At 34.1% G+C, this 10,932-nt stretch overlaps 1 protein-coding gene across 1 annotated transcript in view; it reads left to right on the top strand.

Moving 5' to 3' along the window:
* Window positions 1–6,693: 6,693 nt before the first annotated feature.
* The window catches only part of jak1 (Janus kinase 1), a 51,786-nt gene continuing 47,547 nt past the window's right edge, over window positions 6,694–10,932 (top strand). The window contains exon 1 of the mRNA XM_022675867.2: window positions 6,694–6,966. The gene's annotated coding sequence lies outside the window, so the exon portion shown is untranslated. The remainder of the gene's footprint in view (window positions 6,967–10,932) is intronic.

Below are 10,932 nucleotides of genomic sequence, written 5' to 3'. Positions count from 1 at the left end.
AGCACAGAAAGTAACTGGTGTTATTTCTCATTCTGGTATCCTTTTTAATTATAATGCTAAAGCCCAGAATCTAGGAGTTATAGGAGCAATAGAACAGAATGAAAGTATGAATGAAGCAAAAATAGAGGCAAGAGTTCTGTTCAATTTGTGGTCTGCTTTGCTTGCGCACAACCTGTATTCTTTGCCATTTAATACCATTTATTATATATATATATATATATATATATATATATATATATATATATATATATATATATATATATATATATACTTATAGAAATAGACTTATGTGGTTGTTATCACATCAGGTCTTTTTATTATTATTTATTATATTATTTATATTTATATATTTTTCATTAAACCGTCTTTTATGTTGTAGTTTGTCTATTAAAATAATAAGCTTGATCTGCTGGGCAATAAGTATTTATTTTTTTTTATTTTAGAGTGGTTTTTAATGTGAAAATACTTTTTTTATTGTGCCTGAGTGTGACAACCACATAATTTTGTCTGTTGATGTTTTTGACTTTTTTTTAGTATTATTCCGTTCCGTTCGGTTCTTCAGCATGTTGTCTGACACACAGCGTTTAATCTTTATATATTTTAAAATAGGCACACGCACTTCAGATCCTCTGGTGGACCAAGACTGCAGTTGCATAAGTCAGTCGATACTTCTGGAATTTTTGGACCTCATAAGTACATAACTATGTTTTTATTTAATTGTGTGTTTGGGCTGCTCCCTTCGCCTCTACAGGACAGCGAAAGTTCTGGTTATCAAATAGTGAAGATTTTTTTTATAGGGGACATCTTGTCAGGTGACAAGTCGTCATTTCTTCATGGACCTGCAGGTGATCACTTGACCATTTTTTTCTGGCTGCATTGGGACGAGGCACACTTGTTGATATAGAGAGCAGCTTGGATTCGGAAAGCTTCCAGATAGCCACCATTGTTTGCAGTGTTTTCACGTTTTTTTTTCTGTGTGTTGGAATGACACAGTACACGCGTCGACCACGCTGCTCTCAGCTCTGCTCTCAACTCACCCTGCGAATAAACTGACTTATGAGGAACCTTGTGGTGGCGGCAGAGCCTAATGGAATGGGCTCTTGTTGACAACATCTCTATCAGGTGATGATATCTCTCTATCTCTCTCTCCCTCTTTTCTTTTTTTGCTTTATTACAACACAACGGGTTATTCGTCTTCTCCAGCAACACTGGCGTGCACTTTTCAGGACGAGCAGCCGGAAGCGTGTTATTTTATTTTTGTCACATGGTTTGAGATTTCAATAACAACACAAAAATGGCGACAGTCACGTTGCGCGCTGAGGGCTTGCTGCGTCATTAAAATAGATTCACGTAAACACGAGAGGGAAACGTGGAAAAACGCGGATGAGTAACTCTGCATTGTGGAAAACATCACGTCTATTCAGGTAAAGGGGTGATATAAGGTGCTATACGTTTGTTCTGTATGTAAGTGGTGTGTTTGTTTTGGGCGCGAGAGAGGGGTGTGTGCTGCTGCTGCTGGGCGTTAGCACGCGCGCACTGCACTGTGCGAAATGGGAGCGCGCACTTCACAACATGCAGGAGGGAAGATTTTTTTCTGCTTTTCTACCACTTTGTTTAAGCTTTGCAAAATTTCATGTTGTTTATGTTGATTTGCAGTGCGTTTCGGTTGGTCTGTTTGCTCTATGCTAATGCTATGTAACGTGTAAAAGTACATGCGTGTAATATTTATAATTTATTAACTACATTCCACTGGGAGCTGCCAGCGCATGACATACCAGCGTGCTTGTAGATAGATGAACATAGCAAGCTGACGAGTCGCATTACAACAAGAGGTTAAGAGATAAACAAATAATGTGATGTTTTCCTTTAGGAAGACATTTTTTATTATTATTACCTGTTGGTATGATTTCTGGATTTCTGTATCATTGCGTCGTTCTGCATGACTTTATTTAGAGAAAAAAAGCTAACGCACAAAATTTAGAGCGATAATATTTTAAGTTTTTTAAAGATGTAATAGCTTTGTGTCTCAGGTGAAATGCGTGTTTTTTTCTCGTGTGCCTTCTATTTTTTGTCCATTGCGCAGATGTTATGTTAGCTCGTTCTGGCAGGAGCTTGCGCCGTCCTGCCATGGCAAAACACGACGGGGCTGATCGAGTTGTTTACAAGAAGAGATTTGCAGGGAGGGCGGGGCTGACATGGGCGGAGCCCGGTCGAGAGCGACACGCTATTGGACGGCTGGAGGAGTGTCGCGCTCCGTGGGCGGAGTTCGGTGAGATAATAACAAGTCTGACGTAAGGAGGATGGTTTGTATTAATTATTGAGAGGCCTGTTGTGGGGTTTGGGTGTTTGACTTAGCGTTAGAATTAGCTTGGGTGTGGAGTGTCCTGAAATTAGATGCTTTCTGAGTGCAGTGCATATTATTGCATATTAAATAAAGTTAATATATACAGACTTATTGTAGCTATATATATACAGCTTATATACATTTCTTAAAATTACACAATTTATTATTTCCACAAAAAAACTAAAACAAATTTTGTTTAATCAAAATTTTATTATTTTTTTTACAAACCAACGTTTCAAAAGTTAACCATAAGTTACATATAAATATATAGAAATAATGTCATGTAAATTTTACCTATTATTAAGTGCATTAAGTATATGCAGTCCAGTGCTATTAACATTGTACTTTTTTTGTTACCAACATTTAACAACAAAACTAATTAAGGTAGCTTTATAATGTCCAATTCAAATTTAGCCTTAGTTAAACATTGTTCACAGTTTGTTCTAAATGACCTGTAGATTTTGCAGTAGTATTGCAGTAGTTTTTTCATAGTTGTTTGTTTTAAAATACACTTTTGTACTTTTAAATATCACTGTAATTCTATTCTAAAGTTGTAATGATGTGTTTTTACATATGTTCTGTTCTATTTTACATATTTTAATTCAAGGTAAGGTAAGGTATCTAAACAAGTGGAAACGGATGGATAGTCCAGTGTCCTGGCTCTGCTTGATGTGACAGGCTGCCCTGGTTCAGTTATCACAGTGCTGATGCTGTCCGTCTTAAAGGTACAGTACTGTGATAACTGAAGGATGGCAGCCATCTTGACACCAGGTGCTAACGAAGAAACTGTAGATGTCTTCTTTATCCTATGTAATGTGAACTAAACAAGGTTTCTTATTTTATAAAATGTAACATTTAAAAAATAGTTATGTTTCTTATGTTTAGAGTTACTTTTTTATAAGAAATTAAGTATAAATTTAATTAATTTAAAAGAATGTAATTAAAAATATAATTTTTTTCTAACAAATAATGTTGTGTTTTATTTAATTTTACAATAAATAAACACAGTTTTACACAGACTTATTTTTTTTAAAGGGTGTGTTTTTTGGTATTCTGTAATAAAGAATGCAATTAATTAAATTTGCACTTGTCTCCTTATTTTACTTAATTGTTTTTTTCTTAATATACTGTTATCTTACTACCTCGTAAAATAGCAACTTCTGCCTTAAAAAAAACAGCTATCTTTTTTTGGAAGCTGGTGTGTTTCTGCCTCTAATCACCACCGCTCTCAGATATCCCCCAAACTGACTCATCTGGGCATTCCAGCTCCATTTTTGAGTTTCCTATCAAGCTTGCAAACAAGAGTTAAGGGGAGTTGCTGACAGTTAATGGCACAAATCGTGTCCCGTGCAACACTATGAAGCATTTGATCACACATTTGGTAAACAAAGTTATCCAAAGTTTCTCTTCCTCTTTCTCCGGGTTCTTTTTTTCCTGTTCTCATTTCCACTTATTTTTTGTCTTCCTGTTCATGCTGTTTTTTGGAGGGATCGAAACTTGTGTGACTCGTGCTGCAGTATGTTGTTTTTTTTTTTTTTACATTTTTTTTCCAGTTTTGTGTGTGAAAATCATGCAATATTACCCTTTCCAAAGCGTGAAGGCATTTCTCCACACACCCACTCTCTAAAGTGACTCATCCAACCTAAGGAATTTTTGTTTGGAAATGTTCCAGTATGACTATTTTTTTTCTACTGAAAGTTAAGGTAGATTAGATTTTAAGATAAATACATTTTCCTTTTTTTCATAAAAGTGGCTTTTTGCACTTAATACATTTTGCACTGCAAGGAAAAAAAACTCTTTCTTTCTTTACATTAATCTTTTTTCTGTTAACATTTTAATAGTGGTGATTTTGTGGTGAAGTGATAGTGATGCTACTGCATCTTGGCTATGCAGTTAACACCACAGAAGCAGCACATTATTTACATGATAGGAGACCATTCAAAAATGATGAGTTTCTTTGATTTTAACAAATTGAAAACCTCTGGAATATAATCAAGAGAAAGATGGATGATCATAAGCTATAAAACCAAGCTGTATTGCCTGAATGTTTGTACCAGAAGTGGCATAAAGTTGTCCAAAAGCACTGTGTAAGACTGGAGGAGAACATGCCAAGATGCATTAAAACTGTGATTAAAAACCAGGATTATTTCACCAAATATTGATTTCTGAACTCTTTAAGAATATGAATTTGTTTTCTTTGCATTATTTGAGGTCTAAAAGCTCTGCATCCTTTTTGTTATTTCATACATGCCATTTCTCATTTTCTGCAAATAATGCTCTAATCAACAATAGTGTTATTTGGAATTTGGGAGGAATCTTTTTAGTAGTTTATAGAATAAAACAACAATTTTCATTTTACTCAAACATATACTTACAATTAGCAAAATCAGAGAATCTGATTCAGAAACGGAAGTGTTCTGTTTTTTTTTTCCATAGCTGCATGTGCTCTCTTATTTCATGCAGTAATGCTGAAACAAGATTACATAATATGAGCTAATATGAGACAGCAGTTAGCTGTGTGTGATTTTTTTTTTCAGGTTAGCCACAGTGTTTCTGAGTGCTGATATTGAACCGCTTTTGATGGGAATAGCTACAGTCTCAGCATGTTCAGATCAATACAGTATTGATCTGCGCCACGGTCCCTAAGTGCTCCGCCACACCAGCCAGCCTTCTTGTGAAATTGCAGCCTACGTTTCTGACAACTCATCTGATTGCGAGGACGGGAAGTTCCTCCCTTTAGGGCAGACTGAAAACCTCCAGGTCTTAAAGACCTTCTGCTTCATTTAACACAGTAGGATATTAGATGTGCCTTGCTTTGCTGCGTGTTGCCGGCTAAAAATACTGTACGTTTTGGCTTGATGCAGTTAATCATAATTCATTGGTTAATAATACATCAAAACAATTCGGATTGTATTGCATGTGTAATTTTGTTTTTGTTATTTATATCTCTATAAAGTATACAGTAAAAACATAGGACAGTGTTTGATAATAAAATATTATGTTAATCTAATCTCTTTTATAATTTTTATATTATACTGTATCATTTGATGCTGTAAAATAAAAACAATTGAGATGGTGTTTATCATATAAAGTAAGTTTAAGGCTGAACTTTAATATTGTACACAGTTAAAGATTTCTTGTTATTTCTAATAAACAAAACATTTAATGAAGGATAACTGAGAACAAAATCAGACCAGAACAAACAATATAAACTAAATTCATGATTCAACAAAATTCCTGATTTATTGACCACAAATAAATTGGCCACCTCGGACGAAGCACTGCATTTAAATAATGCAAACAAAGCAATATTTGTGTTATTTATTTCTCTGTAAATTATACTGTAAAAAGACGGAGCAGTGTTAGATTGAAAAAATATGTTAATTTTACCTGCTTTTTATTTTGCATAGTATTATTTAATTCAAATTATTTATTTGACGTTGTAAAATAGAAACAGTTGAGATGTATGCTATCATATTAAGTCATTTTAAGGCTAAACTAATTTAGTATTTTTACATTGTATCCAGTTAAAGTTTTTTATTATCATTTTTAATAAACAAAACTTTTAATAAAGGATAACTGAGAACAAAAGTAGACCAAACAAAACAAAATACATTCTGGATTTATTGAGCACATACAAATCGTCGGCTATTTTTGATGAAGCACTGCATTTAAAAGAATGCAAAGAAAGCAATAATCTTGCATTAATTAACTTTATAAATCAGCCTCTACCTGTTCCAAATAGTTCATATGAATGTTAACACTGACTTAATAACAACGTGTAACATAAGTACCCCATTCATTACAGGTGATAAAAATACAGCGATTAAAGGAGAATTTACAGAACATAGAAAGAATGTCTACAGTCAGTTAGGTTCTAATACTTTGGTATTATTATAAAAATAATAAAAATAGCCTTTATCTTTTGAGTTACACACTGAACGAGTAACACTGATGTATTATCTTTTAAGATATGAAACCCACAAAGAAAGAGTTCCATACTTTCCATCCCTTCCTACTTAACTACAAGTGGGTAAGCCAAGTGGGTAACTTTAAAATCCGACCCAGGGTTTTGTACCAACTGCCTGGACGGCTCTGCTGCAGCTCAGCTATACACAGAGCCGCCCAGGCTGTTGGTACAAAACCCCGGGTTGGATTTTTCCCTTTTGGACCTGGGTTACCCACCGCTATAGTTAACGCTCTCGCATCTCTTTAAACGCGCTGACTGTGGAGAGCGCTAAAGCTCTGCGGTCCCCGCCTAAGGGTTAACTCAATTGGCATCACAGTTGATTGACAGGCCGATCAGCTAATAGGCGCCGCGCATTTTCATCTCGCTGTGACCCCCTATTTTCGGGAATCTTTAGACGCTTGACAGGAAAGGTTAGCCGAAGCTAGATTGTGAACTTCGAGCCAGTAGCTGACGATAAACCGCTTTAAAGACGACCTCTGCTATGGAAATATATACAGCAGAGGACATATATATTATCTAGCTTTATAAGCCGCTTTATTTTATGCCAACTTTATTACAACAACTTATGAATAAAGGCCGAGGAGGAGTTTTTTTACTCTAAACATCTGTGATGATCGAAAACCAACGGAAGTAACTCAGTCTGCCTGACGAGGTAAGAAGAAACGCTTGATTCAGAGCCGTTTTGATGGCAGCAGTGCAGTGGTGGGCCATGGTTTTTGTTTCAGTACCCAGCGGGAGTTCTGCCTTAGTATTGTGGCTATAGAATATTAGACGCTTGCTCGCTGGCTCTCTTTAGCTTGTTTAGTTAAAATAGCTTAGCATAGCTGACTGTCTGTCTTCCGTAGAGGAAGGTTTCTAGACAACCTGACGCAGCTATAGCTAACTAGCTCCCATAGCTAACCGAACACGAACTGAGTGTTCGGTATTAAAGCACCAACTATACCAGTTATTTAACTAGCTAACCAGCTAAGTTAGTTAGCCACATTGTTCTAATGTAGTTCAGTATTAGCTACGTTTGTAAAGCTAGTTAGCTAAGTATTTTGCTGGTGGGTTGTTTTTTTGCCCGCTAGAGGTGTTACTTTTTGTTTTGAGATGAGTGCGCGAGTTTCGAGAGTTTAATATCTATAGATAACTTGGTTATATTAGTACTTTAGATTATTTTAAAGTGTAAATAAACAGCCACGAAGCGAGTTTTTTTTACAGTAATGAAAGAAAATTAATTAATTACTCTTTATAAGAGTGTAACGTTTTATCAGTGTTTTATTTAACTTTAACCAGGTTAACTTTTAACTAACCAGTTAACCAACTGTAGTAACGTTAAGTGCTAACTAACGCTAGCTCGTTAAACTAAAACGAAGCCGAATGCAGATTTCTTTGTAATTACTTTGTAATTAATAAAGTTATATAAAAAAAATCTGCTTTAATATATTATTTAGTCATAGGAAACGTTAGATGTATATACAATTTTGTAATATGCAGTTTTTTCTGCCTGTTTTCTTCAGAGCAGATTGTTCTGAAGTCTTGTCTGTATTCCTGCAGCGTTATTGTTGTTTTACTGTCAAAAAAAACAAGCATTATTTAATAAGAGAAAGCTATTTATCCCTTTCAGACCTAATTTTGTCCAGTAATAAAAAAAAAGAATGGAAATAGAATTCTGTTTTCGGTCTGTAATGCAAAGAAAAGAAGACTTAAAAACACTATAAAAATCTGTATAGCAAATAAATCTAATTAACTAAAAATCTAATAGTTTTTTTTATTTTCATTGCATTGAAAATGATTAATATTTATTATTTTATATTGACTTTTTAATTTTATAAACAGTAAAAAAATCACATTAAATTAGTAAAAATTGTTTTGTTGCCACAATGGTTCTAGTACTACTGTTTTTCCAGTCCAGTGGATGGGACCAAACCACTGATCCAATAGGTATATTTGCAACAAAACGTTTAACAATAAAGAAAATACATGATTTCCAGTGTAATGGATGCAGGGTCTGAAAGGGTTAAGTAATTAATAAAGAGATAAATTCACTCATGTTTAATCAAAGTTAAATATATGTTGTCATCTTTCTTTTTCTTCAGAGCAGTCTTATTCTGTGTTTGAGCTTTTATTTTTTCTTTATTAAGCATTATTAATTAAGAGCAAGCTGAAGCTCATGTCTTGGGAACAAAATGTTCCTCTAACAGATTGAGCCATATAGCTTTTTTTTCTTTACAATAAAATATTTCTGCTTATTAAAATGTGCTATATGGGTTTAAATGTTGACTTTGGAAACATAGCTTACCATACTTTCCAAGTGGCAGCATTTGGTTTATTTATTTCTGTCTGTGTACAGTATAATAAACAGTCACTGTTCCAATAATGTGTTTCCTGTCTTAAAAAATTCAGTACTTTTATAGTTGGAAAAATTACAAATCAAGGATTGCCTTTATTTCTCTCCTACAATTTTTTTCTATAGCTTTTATGTTATCATCATTTCTTAGATATAGATGATGGAGTAGGTTTAAGAAGGCCAAAGGGGGAGTCAGTTCTACGTGCTGCTTAGAGCTTAGTCACTTCAGATTGTAAATATGGTAGCTGTGTTTTGGCATGAGAGTAAATATTAACCTTTCATCTGGTTTTTCCTATTGTTAATCTACTGATCCGAAAACTTCCAAAAAGAGGACACTAAATACTAGACAGGTTATGAATCATAACCTTTCTGATTTGTCTATTAGCTATATGCGGATTCTGTGTCATATGTTTTTACATAAGTAGTAATAAACATACAACATAGAAAAAAATAGCTGTAAAAAAACAACCTAACAAGACAAATAACAGATGAGTAACAGTTTTCTGTCCTGGTGATGATGGTGATTTGTTTTAAAGATCATAAACCAATGGAAAAACTGTAAAACACATCAATATTTGAAGTAGTTTCATAATCATCATTAAGACCCTGCAAACAGGATGACCTTTAGGGTTGCTTGCCGTACACGTACACTTGTTTGAATCAGTCAGATGAAACCAGTAGAACAGTTAGTGGGTATAGAGCATTAAAAGGATGGTCACAGAGTGTTCCGTTTTGACACAGACGGGAAGCAAAGTGGTGTATAACAATACTGACATAAAAGCTACTCAAGCAGCCTGAGAGACTCCAGTGGGAAAGTAGTATGGAACTCTTTGTTTTGACTAACAGTTAAGATATGAAGGCATATCTTTTAAAGTGGAAGAAAAGTCTTATGTGTGAGCATTCCTTTAAAAAAATAAGTCATTAGTCTTATTTTATAGAATATGGCATTTAAAATGAATGAATTTAAAATAAATAATTTGTCCAAATTCTTAATTTAATCATTGTTAGGTAAACAGCATAAGGTATTCAAAGTGGTTTCTGAAACCAAATTATATATTCAGAAAATGAATCTACAACATGATGTTGAAATTATGAAGCAACTTTTAGGGTGTTAAATAGACATAACTTAATAAGGAAGTTAAAATAGTCTACTTGTAGAATCTGTCAGGAAAGGAAGATATTTAGCAGATGTTGGAGAAAACTTAACTTAAATTTGTGCAAATTGTTTGTGTATGTGTATTTATTACATGTATTGGTTGAATTTTGCAACCCTTATCATGAAAAACAGCATGTACCATGCTATATTGAAATAAAGAAATTTAAAGTAATATATAAACACTTGCCTTTTTAAAACATACCTTTTCCCTTACAGTTTTTACAGTCCATATATGAAAACTAATCTGCTAACAGCCTGTTTTGAAAGCACAGTGTCTCTGATGTCATGAGAAACAACTAATTTACATACTGAGTATCTGCTGTGCATTTCTCACAGTTTAGCCCTGTCTATTCATTGCAGTACTAGAGAGTGTTTTTTTTTTAAATGAGACTTAATGTAGGAATACCAATTATTTAAATCACAACTGATTTAAATTAATATCAATAATAAAGGTGCAATAACAAAAATCTGTTTAATTCTAAGGTGTAAAGAGAGGTTGGAAAATGGTTACATAAAAATCTATAAAAGTAGTTACATAAAAATCTATTCAAATATTGGTGTTAAAAACAGTCAAGAAACAGATTCATGTCAATTTTATGTAAATTATCTGACGTTCATCTGTAAGTGGTGGATCTTTGTGTCATCTATGTGTTTGTGTGAAACTGACTAGTGGACACTTATCACCGGTACATGTCCACTTGCACTTAAGTCGTAATGTATCCTATTAATTTTAATAAAGAGAGCTGCTACATGCTGTGGGGATGCATGCTGGGTTGCGTTGAGCGCATCCTTGCTGTCTGGCAAAAAAAGTTCAGCAGAGCTCAACTTTTTCAAATGAATTTAGCCACCCATCCAGGCTGCTACATCACTTACATACAAGCCTCACACACAGAGTGGGCGCCTTTCAACCACAGAAAACAGAAGAGAAGCTGAAACCAGCAGAATCTGGATTTACATAACTATAAATTACAGTGAGGTTGATTTAAAAAATATATTTATATATATAAAAATATGTGTGATTGCCTACTTCATTTGAATTCAGCAATGCCACACGCCCACAAGGAGAGCCGAGAGATCTGGCACGGTAGAATTTGTTGAAGAAAAGTGCTAGTGGACACATACCATCAGGA

This window comes from Astyanax mexicanus, chromosome 5 (genome assembly GCF_023375975.1).
Source record: "Astyanax mexicanus isolate ESR-SI-001 chromosome 5, AstMex3_surface, whole genome shotgun sequence".
Taxonomy (NCBI): Eukaryota; Metazoa; Chordata; class Actinopteri; order Characiformes; family Acestrorhamphidae; genus Astyanax; species Astyanax mexicanus.
The sequence above is the reverse complement of the archived record's forward strand: the minus strand, read 5'-3'. Positions and strand labels throughout refer to the sequence as shown.